The sequence below is a fragment of the Ambystoma mexicanum genome, assembly GCF_040938575.1.
Source record: "Ambystoma mexicanum isolate Mex_15411 chromosome 12 unlocalized genomic scaffold, UKY_AmexF1_1 Mex_chr12_unloc.2, whole genome shotgun sequence".
NCBI lineage: Eukaryota > Metazoa > Chordata > Amphibia > Caudata > Ambystomatidae > Ambystoma > Ambystoma mexicanum.
This window is the reverse complement of record NW_027182323.1, coordinates 8,424,808-8,444,007: the sequence shown is the minus strand read 5'-3', so window position 1 is coordinate 8,444,007 and position 19,200 is coordinate 8,424,808. Positions and strand designations below refer to the sequence as shown.

The window sequence follows — 19,200 nt, the reverse complement described above, 5'->3', positions numbered from 1 at the left end:
GTAACAAGGAAGCCGCTGGGTCGAAGAGTGCTGATTCAGAGTTTTGAACATTTGTCCAGGGGTGGTGTTACGATCCCCTGTGCTTTTAAGCCCAAGGCCCCCTGTTGGGGGCGTGTTAAGTGTGACATTGGGTTAGTGAGAGGAGGACTGGCGAAAGGAAGCCAGTTCAATGTTAGCAGTTAAAAAGATAGTTGTTGCAATCTCCTCTCCGACTGTGCGTCCTTTTTGTACTACGCAGGTACAATGGTTCAGAATATATTATGAACTCAAATTACGTAAGATTTACATTCAACATTGTATAGCTTTGCAGTGGGCATTTAGTGTTTCAGCAGCTTGCTGGCTGGCGAGTCTGTTAATCGGCGGCTATTAAGCCCCATCTGTATCAACTGTTACTTCATTATGCCATTTTAATAGAAACATAGGAAATACAAGAAATCCGAAGACAGCAGTATACAGCTATATTTGCAGGATGTATCTTAGTCACTTTCACTCTCAATTTTCTCTTAAAATGTTTCCCTTTTTCACTTACCAAATATAGAAAGGGCCAGGGATTTGTTTAGAGGTACATTTTACTGTATATTGCTTTGAGAAATAGATTTATAAAACAGAAGGAACAACATTCTGTGATGAGATACAAAAATATGCTATTCATAGCGTAGAAAGCCAGGAACCTTCGATAGCTCAGTTGGTAGAGCGGAGCACTGTAGTGGAAATTCAGATATCCTTAGGTCACTGGTTCAAATCCGGCTCGAAGGACATTTTTTTTTTTGGTAGCATTTTAAGAATTACCAAATTCTTATACCAACAGAACAGGGTGCTTTACGTGGAGGGAGGGGTGCTGGGGTAGTAGAAGTACCGAGAGAATCAGAAGAGACATGATGTGTTTCCTGTGGACGTGGCAGCCATTTTGTATTATGTGTAGGGAGGTCGCCAGTAACTCGTGCAGAAATACAGCTGGGCTCCTATTGATAAAAAAAACCCTGTTCTCTGGAAATGAAGTACCCCCTATAAATACAAACACGTTATTTTGTATGCTTATTTCATGAAAAACATCGCAGATTAAACAGAAAGAACACGTTCCCAGCGCAGGCAGGCTGCCTGGGGTTTCAAAGGATGAGGCTCGGTCCCGCGTAAAAGAGTTAGCATTCTGCATTTATGTACTGGGAAAAGAGCGACTGAGAAAGAACCAAGCAATCCCAATGTTTGTTGTATTGTAATACATACCTTACAAGCCACGATTCCAGTGTGGGTGAAATGAGCAAAAAAGGAATGGGTTAAACACAGAGAGCTACGTAGCCTGGTTCCACGGATCATGCATTAATCCTTTATTCAGGAAGGCACTATTGTGCTTCGAGGATGTTGCTCGGAGGTGGAGGGCATGACTTGTGGCAATGAGGTCGCGGGTTGAACCCCCAGCATTTCTAAGTGGCTTTTTTTTTTGTAATGTGAAAGTTTTCGTATTTAAAAAATCGCAGAAATACACAGCAGATCATCTATATATCCACCACAGCTTAATATCAAATATGTTATTGCAATTTTTATTAAATGTAGTCAGTGTTTGAAGGTGCATTGTTTTAAACACTTGATGTCAGAATAAGTATGCTTTTCTATCTTGTATTGTTTACAAATGTTAGACCGACAGGTGAATGTTTGGAGAGTAATGGGTGGATTGGGGGTTGGGGGGATAGAGTTATAGTGGAGTCATGGCAGGTAAGTGACAGGCTTGTAAACACTATGAAAACGCAGGACTGAAATACCACTATGTTTTTTGCGGGATGGCTTGAAATCTGCACAAATTACACAATAAATACAGATTTTCAATGCATTCGTAATAGAAAGACATGATTCTATTAAAGTCATGGAGGCGAAAGATTATGCTCAACTCTTTACTTCTCGAGCAGCCAACAACTTTAAAAAACACAACCATAAAAAGAAACAGCTAAAACTACAAATCCCATGAATTTTAGCGATATATGAGTTTGTATTTAATTGGTTCTTCTTTTATGTGACTTCTTGTAACCAATCATACACTAAAGTCCAGTATAACATCGTCTGCCTTCCTTCGGCCTCTTTCTTTCGCTGATCCATAACTGCGTCCCAACCAGTTAACGCTGGAAACCTCCACCACGTCTCTTTTATTCCTCATGTACTTGACGTCTTGGGTTCTGTACCTGCCAATTCACAAACAGCACCAATGAAAAACTCCACTATAAACTGGGTGGGCAATCGCAAAAGAACATGTCAGAAATTAAATTCCAAACTTCCTTATAATCAGTAATTCCGATCACAGTCATTCCAGTCTATTTACGCAATTGATAGGGTGGGATAATCCTTTGCCTCAGTATCTTTAATAGAATCATGACTTTCTATTACAAATGTATTGAAAATCAGTATTCTATGTCAAGACGGGTAGGCTCGGATTATGCTTGTTCCAAGCTTACTCACTACCAACGTAGTCACCTGGCCGATTGGTCTAAAATAAAAGTTCTTAAAAGTCGACTTGTTGGACCAAACCCCTGCCTTCAAAATGTCCGCTAGGCATGCCCCCATTCTGAATGCTGTGGATGCCATGGCACCCCTAACCGAATGTGCTCCGAAATGACTTGTACCTACGCCAGCTTGGCTCATGCACCACTTCACCCATCTTGCCAAGGTAGCTGTCCAAACTGCCATAAAGGGTTTCCTTATCACAATTGTGATTCCACTGTGGACCTGAACTGTGTTGAGTTACTTTCATACAGCTTCAAACCACTGACTGGACATAATTTGGGCCCTTCTGGAAATGCTGCATAATCGACTGTCCTGATCCCTGTGTTAGTTCTCTTTGTTATATGAAAGGGAACGCCTGTCGGCGAAAACAATTTCCAGTCCACTTCCTGAGCCCTGATGTCCGAGACCCTTTTGCACGATATTAAGCAGAGCAGGGTAGTCAGATTAGCCCACAGAGCCTTCCTGGACAGACCGCCATTATCCGGCCAGGACTCAAACAATCTCAACACCCCACTAACGTCCCAAAGACGGTGATATCTCAGAGCCGGTGGTATCATACTTTTTATTCCTTTGAGTACTCTACACGCCAGTGGATGTTCGCCCAAGGGGTGACTTTCTACGTTTTCATGCCCTACCGAAATCGCTGAACGATATGTGTAAATAGTCCAGTATACTCTACCCTGAGCTGCCTGATTGACCAGGAATTTCACCACATCGACTACATCTGTTTGAACAGGATGTATTTCCCTCTCCATGCACCATTTACTCCACTTATCCCAAGCACCTCTGTAGGCCTTCTTGGTTTTGGGAGCCCAGGATTCTCTGATGAATTTCTAAGCATCTCCCGAAAGTCCTGGTTTTGCCCAAGATCCCCCGAAATCGCCCACGCCACCAGGGTCGGCCCTTCCTTGTCCCAGTACTATCAAAGGTAAAATGTGGGCAAATGAGTGGAGAGGTTCTACAATAGACCATAAAGCCAGAGGAGGATTAGGTTGGTCGAAGACAAGGAGATCACGAGAAACAGCTCTTTGTTCAAACACCTGGTCGAGAGAGAGGACTGTGAATCACCTCCGCCGGAACTAGAACCAGATCTGCAGCACCGGGAGCCTCGGGACAACCTTTGGGTCCCGCCCAGTGGAGGTGCAGCTCGAGGTGGACTGTTGGGTAACCCGCTAGGAGGTAGTGGCACCAGTGAAATGGGCACCAGACCCCAACAAGTAACAAGGAAGCCGCTGGGTCGAAGAGTGCTGATTCAGAGTTTTGAACATTTGTCCAGGGGTGGTGTTACGATCCCCTGTGCTTTTAAGCCCAAGGCCCCCTGTTGGGGGCGTGTTAAGTGTGACATTGGGTTAGTGAGAGGAGGACTGGCGAAAGGAAGCCAGTTCAATGTTAGCAGTTAAAAAGATAGTTGTTGCAATCTCCTCTCCGACTGTGCGTCCTTTTTGTACTACGCAGGTACAATGGTTCAGAATATATTATGAACTCAAATTACGTAAGATTTACATTCAACATTGTATAGCTTTGCAGTGGGCATTTAGTGTTTCAGCAGCTTGCTGGCTGGCGAGTCTGTTAATCGGCGGCTATTAAGCCCCATCTGTATCAACTGTTACTTCATTATGCCATTTTAATAGAAACATAGGCAATACAAGAAATCCGAAGACAGCAGTATACAGCTATATTTGCAGGCTGTATCTTAGTCACTTTCACTCTCAATTTTCTCTTAAAATGTTTCCCTTTTTCACTTACCAAATATAGAAAGGGCCAGGGATTTGTTTAGAGGTACATTTTACTGTATATTGCTTTGAGAAATAGATTTATAACACAGAAGGAACAACATTCTGTGATGAGATACAAAAATATGCTATTCATAGCGTACAAAGCCAGGAGCCTTCGATAGCTCAGTTGGTAGAGCGAGGACTGTAGTGGAAATTCAGATATCCTTAGGTCGCTGGTTCAAATCCGGCTCGAAGGACATTTTTTTTTTTGGTAGCATTTTAAGAATTACCAAATTCTTATACCAACAGAACAGGGTGCTTTACGTGGAGGGAGGGGTGCTGGGGTAGTAGAAGTACCGAGAGAATCAGAAGAGACATGATGTGTTTCCTGTGGACGTGGCAGCCATTTTGTATTATGTTTAGGGAGGTCGCCAGTAACTCGTGCAGAAATACAGCTGGGCTCCTATTGATAAAAAAAACCCTGTTCTCTGGAAATGAAGTACCCCCTATAAATACAAACACGTTATTTTGTATGCTTATTTCATGAAAAACATCGCAGATTAAACAGAAAGAACACGTTCCCAGCGCAGGCAGGCTGCCTGGGGTTTCAAAGGATGAGGCTCGGTCCCGCGTAAAAGAGTTAGCATTCTGCATTTATGTACTGGGAAAAGAGCGACTGAGAAAGAACCAAGCAATCCCAATGTTTGTTGTATTGTAATACATACCTTACAAGCCACGATTCCAGTGTGGGTGAAATGAGCAAAAAAGGAATGGGTTAAACACAGAGAGCTACGTTGCCTGGTTCCACGGATCATGCATTAATCCTTTATTCAGGAAGGCACTATTGTGCTTCGCGGATGTTGCTCGGAGGTGGAGGGCATGACTTGTGGCAATGAGGTCGCGGGTTGAACCCCCCGCATTTCTAAGTGGCTTTTTTTTTGTAATGTGAAAGTTTTCGTATTTAAAAAATCGCAGAAATACACAGCAGATCATCTATATATCCACCACAGCTTAATATCAAATATGTTATTGCAATTTTTATTAAATGTAGTCAGTGTTTGAAGGTGCATTGTTTTAAACACTTGATGTCAGAATAAGTATGCTTTTCTATCTTGTATTGTTTACAAATGTTAGACCGACAGGTGAATGTTTGGAGAGTAATGGGTGGATTGGGGGTTGGGGGGATAGAGTAATAGTAGAGTCATGGCAGGTAAGTGACAGGCTTGTAAACACTATGAAAACGCAGGACTGAAATACCACTATGTTTTTTGCGGGATGGCTTGAAATCTGCACAAATTACACAATAAATACAGATTTTCAATGCATTCGTAATAGAAAGACATGATTCTATTAAAGTCATGGAGGCGAAAGATTATGCTCAACTCTTTACTTCTCGAGCAGCAACAACTTTAAAAAACACAACCATTAAAAGAAACAGCTAAAACTACAAATCCCATGAATTTTAGCGATATATGAGTTTGTATTTAATTGGTTCTTCTTTTATGTGACTTCTTGTAACCAATCATACACTAAAGTCCAGTATAACATCGTCTGCCTTCCTTCGGCCTCTTTCTTTCGCTGATCCATAACTGCGTCCCAACCAGTTAACGCTGGAAACCTCCACCACGTCTCTTTTACTCCTCATGTACTTGACGTCTTGGGTTCTGTACCTGCCAATTCACAAACAGCACCAATGAAAAACTCCACTATAAACTGGGTGGGCAATCGCAAAAGAACATGTCAGAAATTAAATTCCAAACTTCCTTATAATCAGTAATTCCGATCACAGTCATTCCAGTCTATTTACGCAATTGATAGGGTGGGATAATCCTTTACCTCAGTATCTTTAATAGAATCATGACTTTCTATTACAAATGTATTGAAAATCAGTATTCTATGTTAAGACGGGTAGGCTCGGATTATGCTTGTTCCAAGCTTACTCACTACCAACGTAGTCACCTGGCCGATTGGTCTAAAATAAAAGTTCTTAAAAGTCGACTTGTTGGACCAAACCCCTGCCTTCAAAATGTCCGCTAGGCATGCCCCCATTCTGAATGCTGTGGATGCCATGGCACCCCTAACCGAATGTGCTCCGAAATGACTTGTACCTACGCCAGCTTGGCTCATGCACCACTTCACCCATCTTGCCAAGGTAGCTGTCCAAACTGCCATAAAGGGTTTCCTTATCACAATTGTGATTCCACTGTGGACCTGAACTGTGTTGAGTTACTTTCATACAGCTTCAAACCACTGACTGGACATAATTCGGGCCCTTCTGGAAATGCTGCATAATCGACTGTCCTGATCCCTGTGTTAGTTCTCTTTGTTATATGAAAGGGAACGCCTGTCGGCGAAAACAATTTCCAGTCCACTTCCTGAGCCCTGATGTCCGAGACCCTTTTGCACGATATTAAGCAGAGCAGGGTAGTCAGATTAGCCCACAGAGCCTTCCTGGACAGACCGCCATTATCCGGCCAGGACTCAAACAATCTCAACACCCCACTAACGTCCCAAAGACGGTGATATCTCAGAGCCGGTGGTATCATACTTTTTATTCCTTTGAGTACTCTACACGCCAGTGGATGTTCGCCCAAGGGGTGACTTTCTACGTTTTCATGCCCTACCGAAATCGCTGAACGATATGTGTAAATAGTCCAGTATACTCTACCCTGAGCTGCCTGATTGACCAGGAATTTCACCACATCGACTACATCTGTTTGAACAGGATGTATTTCCCTCTCCATGCACCATTTACTCCACTTATACCAAGCACCTCTGTAGGCCTTCTTGGTTTTGGGAGCCCAGGATTCTCTGATGAATTTCTAAGCCTCTCCCGAAAGTCCTGGTTTTGCCCAAGATCCCCCGAAATCGCCCACGCCACCAGGGTCGCCCCTTCCTTGTCCCAGTACTATCAAAGGTAAAATGTGGGCAAATGAGTGGAGAGGTTCTACAATAGACCATAAAGCCAGAGGAGGATTAGGTTGGTCGAAGACAAGGAGATCACGAGAAACAGCTCTTTGTTCAAACACCTGGTCGAGAGAGAGGACTGTGAATCACCTCCGCCGGAACTAGAACCAGATCTGCAGCACCGGGAGCCTCGGGACAACCTTTGGGTCCCGCCCAGTGGAGGTGCAGCTCGAGGTGGACTGTTGGGTAACCCGCTAGGAGGTAGTGGCACCAGTGAAATGGGCACCAGACCCCAACAAGTAACAAGGAAGCCGCTGGGTCGAAGAGTGCTGATTCAGAGTTTTGAACATTTGTCCAGGGGTGGTGTTACGATCCCCTGTGCTTTTAAGCCCAAGGCCCCCTGTTGGGGGCGTGTTAAGTGTGACATTGGGTTAGTGAGAGGAGGACTGGCGAAAGGAAGCCAGTTCAATGTTAGCAGTTAAAAAGATAGTTGTTGCAATCTCCTCTCCGACTGTGCGTCCTTTTTGTACTACGCAGGTACAATGGTTCAGAATATATTATGAACTCAAATTACGTAAGATTTACATTCAACATTGCATAGCTTTGCAGTGGGCATTTAGTGTTTCAGCAGCTTGCTGGCTGGCGAGTCTGTTAATCGGCGGCTATTAAGCCCCATCTGTATCAACTGTTACTTCATTATGCCATTTTAATAGAAACATAGGCAATACAAGAAATCCGAAGACAGCAGTATACAGCTATATTTGCAGGATGTATCTTAGTCACTTTCACTCTCAATTTTCTCTTAAAATGTTTCCCTTTTTCACTTACCAAATATAGAAAGGGCCAGGGATTTGTTTAGAGGTAAATTTTACTGTATATTGCTTTGAGAAATAGATTTATAAAACAGAAGGAACAACATTCTGTGATGAGATACAAAAATATGCTATTCATAGCGTACAAAGCCAGGAGCCTTTGATAGCTCAGTTGGTAGAGCGGAGGACTGTAGTGGAAATTTAGATATCCTTAGGTCGCTGGTTCAAATCCGGCTCGAAAGACATTTTTTTTTTTGGTAGCATTTTAAGAATTACCAAATTCTTATACCAACAGAACAGGGTGCTTTACGTGAAGGGAGGGGTGCTGGGGTAGTAGAAGTACCGAGAGAATCAGAAGAGACATGATGTGTTTCCTGTGGACGTGGCAGCCATTTTGTATTATGTGTAGGGAGGTCGCCAGTAACTCGTGCAGAAATACAGCTGGGCTCCTATTGATAAAAAAAACCCTGTTCTCTGGAAATGAAGTACCCCCTATAAATACAAACACGTTATTTTGTATGCTTATTTCATGAAAAACATCGCAGATTAAACAGAAAGAACACGTTCCCAGCGCAGGCAGGCTGCCTGGGGTTTCAAAGGATGAGGCTCGGTCCCGCGTAAAAGAGTTAGCATTCTGCATTTATGTACTGGGAAAAGAGCGACTGAGAAAGAACCAAGCAATCCCAATGTTTGTTGTATTGTAATACATACCTGTCAAGCCACGATTCCAGTGTGGGTGAAATGAGCAAAAAAGGAATGGGTTAAACACAGAGAGCTACGTAGCCTGGTTCCACGGATCATGCATTAATCCTTTATTCAGGAAGGCACTATTGTGCTTCGCGGATGTTGCTCGGAGGTGGAGGGCATGACTTGTGGCAATGAGGTCGCGGGTTGAACCCCCCGCATTTCTAAGTGGCTTTTTTTTTTGTAATGTGAAAGTTTTCGTATTTAAAAAATCGCAGAAATACACAGCAGATCATCTATATATCCACCACAGCTTAATATCAAATATGTTATTGCAATTTTTATTAAATGTAGTCATTGTTTGAAGGTGCATTGTTTTAAACACTTGATGTCAGAATAAGTATGCTTTTCTATCTTGTATTGTTTACAAATGTTAGACCGACAGGTGAATGTTTGGAGAGTAATGGGTGGATTGGGGGTTGGGGGGATAGAGTAATAGTGGAGTCATGGCAGGTAAGTGACAGGCTTGTAAACACTATGAAAACGCAGGACTGAAATACCACTATGTTTTTTGCGGGATGGCTTGAAATCTGCACAAATTACACAATAAATACAGATTTTCAATGCATTCGTAATAGAAAGACATGATTCTATTAAAGTCATGGAGGCGAAAGATTATGCTCAACTCTTTACTTCTCGAGCAGCCAACAACTTTAAAAAACACAACCATAAAAAGAAACAGCTAAAACTACAAATCCCATGAATTTTAGCGATATATGAGTTTGTATTTAATTGGTTCTTCTTTTATGTGACTTCTTGTAACCAATCATACACTAAAGTCCAGTATAACATCGTCTGCCTTCCTTCGGCCTCTTTCTTTCGCTGATCCATAACTGCGTCCCAACCAGTTAACGCTGGAAACCTCCACCACGTCTCTTTTACTCCTCATGTACTTGACGTCTTGGGTTCTGTACCTGCCAATTCACAAACAGCACCGATGAAAAACTCCACTATAAACTGGGTGGGCAATCGCAAAAGAACATGTCAGAAATTAAATTCCAAACTTCCTTATAATCAGTAATTCCGATCACAGTCATTCCAGTCTATTTACGCAATTGATAGGGTGGGATAATCCTTTGCCTCAGTATCTTTAATAGAATCATGACTTTCTATTACAAATGTATTGAAAATCAGTATTCTATGTCAAGACGGGTAGGCTCGGATTATGCTTGTTCCAAGCTTACTCACTACCAACGTAGTCACCTGGCCGATTGGTCTAAAATAAAAGTTCTTAAAAGTCGACTTGTTGGACCAAACCCCTGCCTTCAAAATGTCCGCTAGGCATGCCCCCATTCTGAATGCTGTGGATGCCATGGCACCCCTAACCGAATGTGCTCCGAAATGACTTGTACCTATGCCAGCTTGGCTCATGCACCACTTCACCCATCTTGCCAAGGTAGCTGTCCAAACTGCCATAAAGGGTTTCCTTATCACAATTGTGATTCCACTGTGGACCTGAACTGTGTTGAGTTACTTTCATACAGCTTCAAACCACTGACTGGACATAATTCGGGCCCTTCTGGAAATGCTGCATAATCGACTGTCCTGATCCCTGTGTTAGTTCTCTTTGTTATATGAAAGGGAACGCCTGTCGGCGAAAACAATTTCCAGTCCACTTCCTGAGCCCTGATGTCCGAGACCCTTTTGCACGATATTAAGCAGAGCAGGGTAGTCAGATTAGCCCACAGAGCCTTCCTGGACAGACCGCCATTATCCGGCCAGGACTCAAACAATCTCAACACCCCACTAACGTCCCAAAGACGGTGATATCTCAGAGCCGGTGGTATCATACTTTTTATTCCTTTGAGTACTCTACACGCCAGTGGATGTTCGCCCAAGGGGTGACTTTCTACGTTTTCATGCCCTACCGAAATCGCTGAACGATATGTGTAAATAGTCCAGTATACTCTACCCTGAGCTGCCTGATTGACCAGGAATTTCACCACATCGACTACATCTGTTTGAACAGGATGTATTTCCCTCTCCATGCACCATTTACTCCACTTATACCAAGCACCTCTGTAGGCCTTCTTGGTTTTGGGAGCCCAGGATTCTCTGATGAATTTCTAAGCCTCTCCCGAAAGTCCTGGTTTTGCCCAAGATCCCCCGAAATCGCCCACGCCACCAGGGTCGCCCCTTCCTTGTCCCAGTACTATCAAAGGTAAAATGTGGGCAAATGAGTGGAGAGGTTCTACAATAGACCATAAAGCCAGAGGAGGATTAGGTTGGTCGAAGACAAGGAGATCACGAGAAACAGCTCTTTGTTCAAACACCTGGTCGAGAGAGAGGACTGTGAATCACCTCCGCCGGAACTAGAACCAGATCTGCAGCACCGGGAGCCTCGGGACAACCTTTGGGTCCCGCCCAGTGGAGGTGCAGCTCGAGGTGGACTGTTGGGTAACCCGCTAGGAGGTAGTGGCACCAGTGAAATGGGCACCAGACCCCAACAAGTAACAAGGAAGCCGCTGGGTCGAAGAGTGCTGATTCAGAGTTTTGAACATTTGTCCAGGGGTGGTGTTACGATCCCCTGTGCTTTTAAGCCCAAGGCCCCCTGTTGGGGGCGTGTTAAGTGTGACATTGGGTTAGTGAGAGGAGGACTGGCGAAAGGAAGCCAGTTCAATGTTAGCAGTTAAAAAGATAGTTGTTGCAATCTCCTCTCCGACTGTGCGTCCTTTTTGTACTACGCAGGTACAATGGTTCAGAATATATTATGAACTCAAATTACGTAAGATTTACATTCAACATTGCATAGCTTTGCAGTGGGCATTTAGTGTTTCAGCAGCTTGCTGGCTGGCGAGTCTGTTAATCGGCGGCTATTAAGCCCCATCTGTATCAACTGTTACTTCATTATGCCATTTTAATAGAAACATAGGCAATACAAGAAATCCGAAGACAGCAGTATACAGCTATATTTGCAGGATGTATCTTAGTCACTTTCACTCTCAATTTTCTCTTAAAATGTTTCCCTTTTTCACTTACCAAATATAGAAAGGGCCAGGGATTTGTTTAGAGGTAAATTTTACTGTATATTGCTTTGAGAAATAGATTTATAAAACAGAAGGAACAACATTCTGTGATGAGATACAAAAATATGCTATTCATAGCGTACAAAGCCAGGAGCCTTTGATAGCTCAGTTGGTAGAGCGGAGGACTGTAGTGGAAATTTAGATATCCTTAGGTCGCTGGTTCAAATCCGGCTCGAAGGACATTTTTTTTTTTGGTAGCATTTTAAGAATTACCAAATTCTTATACCAACAGAACAGGGTGCTTTACGTGAAGGGAGGGGTGCTGGGGTAGTAGAAGTACCGAGAGAATCAGAAGAGACATGATGTGTTTCCTGTGGACGTGGCAGCCATTTTGTATTATGTGTAGGGAGGTCGCCAGTAACTCGTGCAGAAATACAGCTGGGCTCCTATTGATAAAAAAAACCCTGTTCTCTGGAAATGAAGTACCCCCTATAAATACAAACACGTTATTTTGTATGCTTATTTCATGAAAAACATCGCAGATTAAACAGAAAGAACACGTTCCCAGCGCAGGCAGGCTGCCTGGGGTTTCAAAGGATGAGGCTCGGTCCCGCGTAAAAGAGTTAGCATTCTGCATTTATGTACTGGGAAAAGAGCGACTGAGAAAGAACCAAGCAATCCCAATGTTTGTTGTATTGTAATACATACCTGTCAAGCCACGATTCCAGTGTGGGTGAAATGAGCAAAAAAGGAATGGGTTAAACACAGAGAGCTACGTAGCCTGGTTCCACGGATCATGCATTAATCCTTTATTCAGGAAGGCACTATTGTGCTTCGCGGATGTTGCTCGGAGGTGGAGGGCATGACTTGTGGCAATGAGGTCGCGGGTTGAACCCCCCGCATTTCTAAGTGGCTTTTTTTTTTGTAATGTGAAAGTTTTCGTATTTAAAAAATCGCAGAAATACACAGCAGATCATCTATATATCCACCACAGCTTAATATCAAATATGTTATTGCAATTTTTATTAAATGTAGTCATTGTTTGAAGGTGCATTGTTTTAAACACTTGATGTCAGAATAAGTATGCTTTTCTATCTTGTATTGTTTACAAATGTTAGACCGACAGGTGAATGTTTGGAGAGTAATGGGTGGATTGGGGGTTGGGGGGATAGAGTAATAGTGGAGTCATGGCAGGTAAGTGACAGGCTTGTAAACACTATGAAAACGCAGGACTGAAATACCACTATGTTTTTTGCGGGATGGCTTGAAATCTGCACAAATTACACAATAAATACAGATTTTCAATGCATTCGTAATAGAAAGACATGATTCTATTAAAGTCATGGAGGCGAAAGATTATGCTCAACTCTTTACTTCTCGAGCAGCCAACAACTTTAAAAAACACAACCATAAAAAGAAACAGCTAAAACTACAAATCCCATGAATTTTAGCGATATATGAGTTTGTATTTAATTGGTTCTTCTTTTATGTGACTTCTTGTAACCAATCATACACTAAAGTCCAGTATAACATCGTCTGCCTTCCTTCGGCCTCTTTCTTTCGCTGATCCATAACTGCGTCCCAACCAGTTAACGCTGGAAACCTCCACCACGTCTCTTTTACTCCTCATGTACTTGACGTCTTGGGTTCTGTACCTGCCAATTCACAAACAGCACCGATGAAAAACTCCACTATAAACTGGGTGGGCAATCGCAAAAGAACATGTCAGAAATTAAATTCCAAACTTCCTTATAATCAGTAATTCCGATCACAGTCATTCCAGTCTATTTACGCAATTGATAGGGTGGGATAATCCTTTGCCTCAGTATCTTTAATAGAATCATGACTTTCTATTACAAATGTATTGAAAATCAGTATTCTATGTCAAGACGGGTAGGCTCGGATTATGCTTGTTCCAAGCTTACTCACTACCAACGTAGTCACCTGGCCGATTGGTCTAAAATAAAAGTTCTTAAAAGTCGACTTGTTGGACCAAACCCCTGCCTTCAAAATGTCCGCTAGGCATGCCCCCATTCTGAATGCTGTGGATGCCATGGCACCCCTAACCGAATGTGCTCCGAAATGACTTGTACCTATGCCAGCTTGGCTCATGCACCACTTCACCCATCTTGCCAAGGTAGCTGTCCAAACTGCCATAAAGGGTTTCCTTATCACAATTGTGATTCCACTGTGGACCTGAACTGTGTTGAGTTACTTTCATACAGCTTCAAACCACTGACTGGACATAATTCGGGCCCTTCTGGAAATGCTGCATAATCGACTGTCCTGATCCCTGTGTTAGTTCTCTTTGTTATATGAAAGGGAACGCCTGTCGGCGAAAACAATTTCCAGTCCACTTCCTGAGCCCTGATGTCCGAGACCCTTTTGCACGATATTAAGCAGAGCAGGGTAGTCAGATTAGCCCACAGAGCCTTCCTGGACAGACCGCCATTATCCGGCCAGGACTCAAACAATCTCAACACCCCACTAACGTCCCAAAGACGGTGATATCTCAGAGCCGGTGGTATCATACTTTTTATTCCTTTGAGTACTCTACACGCCAGTGGATGTTCGCCCAAGGGGTGACTTTCTACGTTTTCATGCCCTACCGAAATCGCTGAACGATATGTGTAAATAGTCCAGTATACTCTACCCTGAGCTGCCTGATTGACCAGGAATTTCACCACATCGACTACATCTGTTTGAACAGGATGTATTTCCCTCTCCATGCACCATTTACTCCACTTATCCCAAGCACCTCTGTAGGCCTTCTTGGTTTTGGGAGCCCAGGATTCTCTGATGAATTTCTAAGCCTCTCCCGAAAGTCCTGGTTTTGCCCAAGATCCCCCGAAATCGCCCACGCCACCAGGGTCGCCCCTTCCTTGTCCCAGTACTATCAAAGGTAAAATGTGGGCAAATGAGTGGAGAGGTTCTACAATAGACCATAAAGCCAGAGGAGGATTAGGTTGGTCGAAGACAAGGAGATCACGAGAAACAGCTCTTTGTTCAAACACCTGGTCGAGAGAGAGGACTGTGAATCACCTCCGCCGGAACTAGAACCAGATCTGCAGCACCGGGAGCCTCGGGACAACCTTTGGGTCCCGCCCAGTGGAGGTGCAGCTCGAGGTGGACTGTTGGGTAACCCGCTAGGAGGTAGTGGCACCAGTGAAATGGGCACCAGACCCCAACAAGTAACAAGGAAGCCGCTGGGTCGAAGAGTGCTGATTCAGAGTTTTGAACATTTGTCCAGGGGTGGTGTTACGATCCCCTGTGCTTTTAAGCCCAAGGCCCCCTGTTGGGGGCGTGTTAAGTGTGACATTGGGTTAGTGAGAGGAGGACTGGCGAAAGGAAGCCAGTTCAATGTTAGCAGTTAAAAAGATAGTTGTTGCAATCTCCTCTCCGACTGTGCGTCCTTTTTGTACTACGCAGGTACAATGGTTCAGAATATATTATGAACTCAAATTACGTAAGATTTACATTCAACATTGTATAGCTTTGCAGTGGGCATTTAGTGTTTCAGCAGCTTGCTGGCTGGCGAGTCTGTTAATCGGCGGCTATTAAGCCCCATCTGTATCAACTGTTACTTCATTATGCCATTTTAATAGAAACATAGGAAATACAAGAAATCCGAAGACAGCAGTATACAGCTATATTTGCAGGATGTATCTTAGTCACTTTCACTCTCAATTTTCTCTTAAAATGTTTCCCTTTTTCACTTACCAAATATAGAAAGGGCCAGGGATTTGTTTAGAGGTACATTTTACTGTATATTGCTTTGAGAAATAGATTTATAAAACAGAAGGAACAACATTCTGTGATGAGATACAAAAATATGCTATTCATAGCGTACAAAGCCAGGATCCTTCGATAGCTCAGTTGGTAGAGCGGAGGACTGTAGTGGAAATTCAGATATCCTTAGGTCGCTGGTTCAAATCCGGCTCGAAGGACATTTTTTTTTTGGTAGCATTTTAAGAATTACCAAATTCTTATACCAACAGAACAGGGTGCTTTACGTGGAGGGGGGGGTGCTGGGGTAGTAGAAGTACCGAGAGAATCAGAAGAGACATGATGTGTTTCCTGTGGACGTGGCAGCAATTTTGTATTATGTGTAGGGAGGTCGCCAGTAACTCGTGCAGAAATACAGCTGGGCTCCTATTGATAAAAAAACCCCTGTTCTCTGGAAATGAAGTACCCCCTATAAATACAAACATGTTATTTTGTATGCTTATTTCATGAAAAACATCGCAGATTAAACAGAAAGAACACGATCCCAGCGCAGGCCGGCTGCCTGGGGTTTCAAAGGATGAGGCTCGGTCCCGCGTAAAAGAGTTAGCATTCTGCATTTATGTACTGGGAAAAGAGCGACTGAGAAAGAACCAAGCAATCCCAATGTTTGTTGTATTGTAATACATACCTTACAAGCCATGATTCCAGTGTGGGTGAAATGAGCAAAAAAGGAATGGGTTAAACACAGAGAGCTACGTAGCCTGGTTCCACGGATCATGCATTAATCCTTTATTCAGGAAGGCACTATTGTGCTTCGCGGATGTTGCTCGGAGGTGGAGGGCATGATTTGTGGCAATGAGGTCGCGGGTTGAACCCCCCGCATTTCTAAGTGGCTTTTTTTTTGTAATGTGAAAGTTTTCGTATTTAAAAAATCGCAGAAATACACAGCAGATCATCTATATATCCACCACAGCTTAATATCAAATATGTTATTGCAATTTTTATTAAATGTAGTCAGTGTTTGAAGGTGCATTGTTTTAAACACTTGATGTCAGAATAAGTATGCTTTTCTATCTTGTATTGTTTACAAATGTTAGACCGACAGGTGAATGTTTGGAGAGTAATGGGTGGATTGGGGGTTGGGGGGATAGAGTAATAGTGGAGTCATGGCAGGTAAGTGACAGGCTTGTAAACACTATGAAAACGCAGGACTGAAATACCACTATGTTTTTTGCGGGATGGCTTGAAATCTGCACAAATTACACAATAAATACAGATTTTCAATGCATTCGTAATAGAAAGACATGATTCTATTAAAGTCATGGAGGCGAAAGATTATGCTCAACTCTTTACTTCTCGAGCAGCCAACAACTTTAAAAAACACAACCATAAAAAGAAACAGCTAAAACTACAAATCCCATGAATTTTAGCGATATATTAGTTTGTATTTAATTGGTTCTTCTTTTATGTGACTTCTTGTAACCAATCATACACTAAAGTCCAGTATAACATCGTCTGCCTTCCTTCGGCCTCTTTCTTTCGCTGATCCATAACTGCGTCCCAACCAGTTAACGCTGGAAACCTCCACCACGTCTCTTTTACTCCTCATGTACTTGACGTCTTGGGTTCTGTACCTGCCAATTCACAAACAGCACCAATGAAAAACTCCACTATAAACTGGGTGGGCAATCGCAAAAGAACATGTCAGAAATTAAATTCCAAACTTCCTTATAATCAGTAATTCTGATCACAGTCATTCCAGTCTATTTACGCAATTGATAGGGTGGGATAATCCTTTGCCTCAGTATCTTTAATAGAATCATGACTTTCTATTACAAATGTATTGAAAATCAGTATTCTATGTCAAGACGGGTAGGCTCGGATTATGCTTGTTCCAAGCTTACTCACTACCAACGTAGTCACCTGGCCGATTGGTCTAAAATAAAAGTTCTTAAAAGTCGACTTGTTGGACCAAACCCCTGCCTTCAAAATGTCCGCTAGGCATGCCCCCATTCTGAATGCTGTGGATGCCATGGCACCCCTAACCGAATGTGCTCCGAAATGACTTGTACCTACGCCAGCTTGGCTCATGCACCACTTCACCCATCTTGCCAAGGTAGCTGTCCAAACTGCCATAAAGGGTTTCCTTATCACAATTGTGATTCCACTGTGGACCTGAACTGTGTTGAGTTACTTTCATACAGCTTCAAACCACTGACTGGACATAATTTGGGCCCTTCTGGAAATGCTGCATAATCGACTGTCCTGATCCCTGTGTTAGTTCTCTTTGTTATATGAAAGGGAACGCCTGTCGGCGAAAACAATTTCCAGTCCACTTCCTGAGCCCTGATGTCCGAGACCCTTTTGCACGATATTAAGCAGAGCAGGGTAGTCAGATTAGCCCACAGAGCCTTCCTGGACAGACCGCCATTATCCGGCCAGGACTCAAACAATCTCAACACCCCACTAACGTCCCAAAGACGGTGATATCTCAGAGCCGGTGGTATCATACTTTTTATTCCTTTGAGTACTCTACACGCCAGTGGATGTTCGCCCAAGGGGTGACTTTCTACGTTTTCATGCCCTACCGAAATCGCTGAACGATATGTGTAAATAGTCCAGTATACTCTACCCTGAGCTGCCTGATTGACCAGGAATTTCACCACATCGACTACATCTGTTTGAACAGGATGTATTTCCCTCTCCATGCACCATTTACTCCACTTATCCCAAGCACCTCTGTAGGCCTTCTTGGTTTTGGGAGCCCAGGATTCTCTGATGAATTTCTAAGCCTCTCCCGAAAGTCCTGGTTTTGCCCAAGATCCCCCGAAATCGCCCACGCCACCAGGGTCGCCCCTTCCTTGTCCCAGTACTATCAAAGGTAAAATGTGGGCAAATGAGTGGAGAGGTTCTACAATAGACCATAAAGCCAGAGGAGGATTAGGTTGGTCGAAGACAAGGAGATCACGAGAAACAGCTCTTTGTTCAAACACCTGGTCGAGAGAGAGGACTGTGAATCACCTCCGCCGGAACTAGAACCAGATCTGCAGCACCGGGAGCCTCGGGACAACCTTTGGGTCCCGCCCAGTGGAGGTGCAGCTCGAGGTGGACTGTTGGGTAACCCGCTAGGAGGTAGTGGCACCAGTGAAATGGGCACCAGACCCCAACAAGTAACAAGGAAGCCGCTGGGTCGAAGAGTGCTGATTCAGAGTTTTGAACATTTGTCCAGGGGTGGTGTTACGATCCCCTGTGCTTTTAAGCCCAAGGCCCCCTGTTGGGGGCGTGTTAAGTGTGACATTGGGTTAGTGAGAGGAGGACTGGCGAAAGGAAGCCAGTTCAATGTTAGCAGTTAAAAAGATAGTTGTTGCAATCTCCTCTCCGACTGTGCGTCCTTTTTGTACTACGCAGGTACAATGGTTCAGAATATATTATGAACTCAAATTACGTAAGATTTACATTCAACATTGTATAGCTTTGCAGTGGGCATTTAGTGTTTCAGCAGCTTGCTGGCTGGCGAGTCTGTTAATCGGCGGCTATTAAGCCCCATCTGTATCAACTGTTACTTCATTATGCCATTTTAATAGAAACATAGGAAATACAAGAAATCCGAAGACAGCAGTATACAGCTATATTTGCAGGATGTATCTTAGTCACTTTCACTCTCAATTTTCTCTTAAAATGTTTCCCTTTTTCACTTACCAAATATAGAAAGGGCCAGGGATTTGTTTAGAGGTACATTTTACTGTATATTGCTTTGAGAAATAGATTTATAAAACAGAAGGAACAACATTCTGTGATGAGATACAAAAATATGCTATTCATAGCGTACAAAGCCAGGAT

At 43.3% G+C, this 19,200-nt stretch overlaps 2 non-coding genes across 2 annotated transcripts; both read left to right on the top strand.

Annotated features, from left to right (window-relative positions):
- The first annotated feature begins 11,788 nt into the window (after positions 1–11,788).
- TRNAY-GUA (transfer RNA tyrosine (anticodon GUA)) lies at positions 11,789–11,874 on the top strand. Its single transcript is given in 2 exon segments — positions 11,789–11,825; positions 11,839–11,874. It is a non-coding gene; the product is annotated as a tRNA-Tyr (tRNA).
- A 3,621-nt stretch (positions 11,875–15,495) lies between these two features.
- Positions 15,496–15,581, top strand: TRNAY-GUA (transfer RNA tyrosine (anticodon GUA)). Its single transcript is given in 2 exon segments — positions 15,496–15,532; positions 15,546–15,581. It is a non-coding gene; the product is annotated as a tRNA-Tyr (tRNA).
- Positions 15,582–19,200: the final 3,619 nt, after the last annotated feature.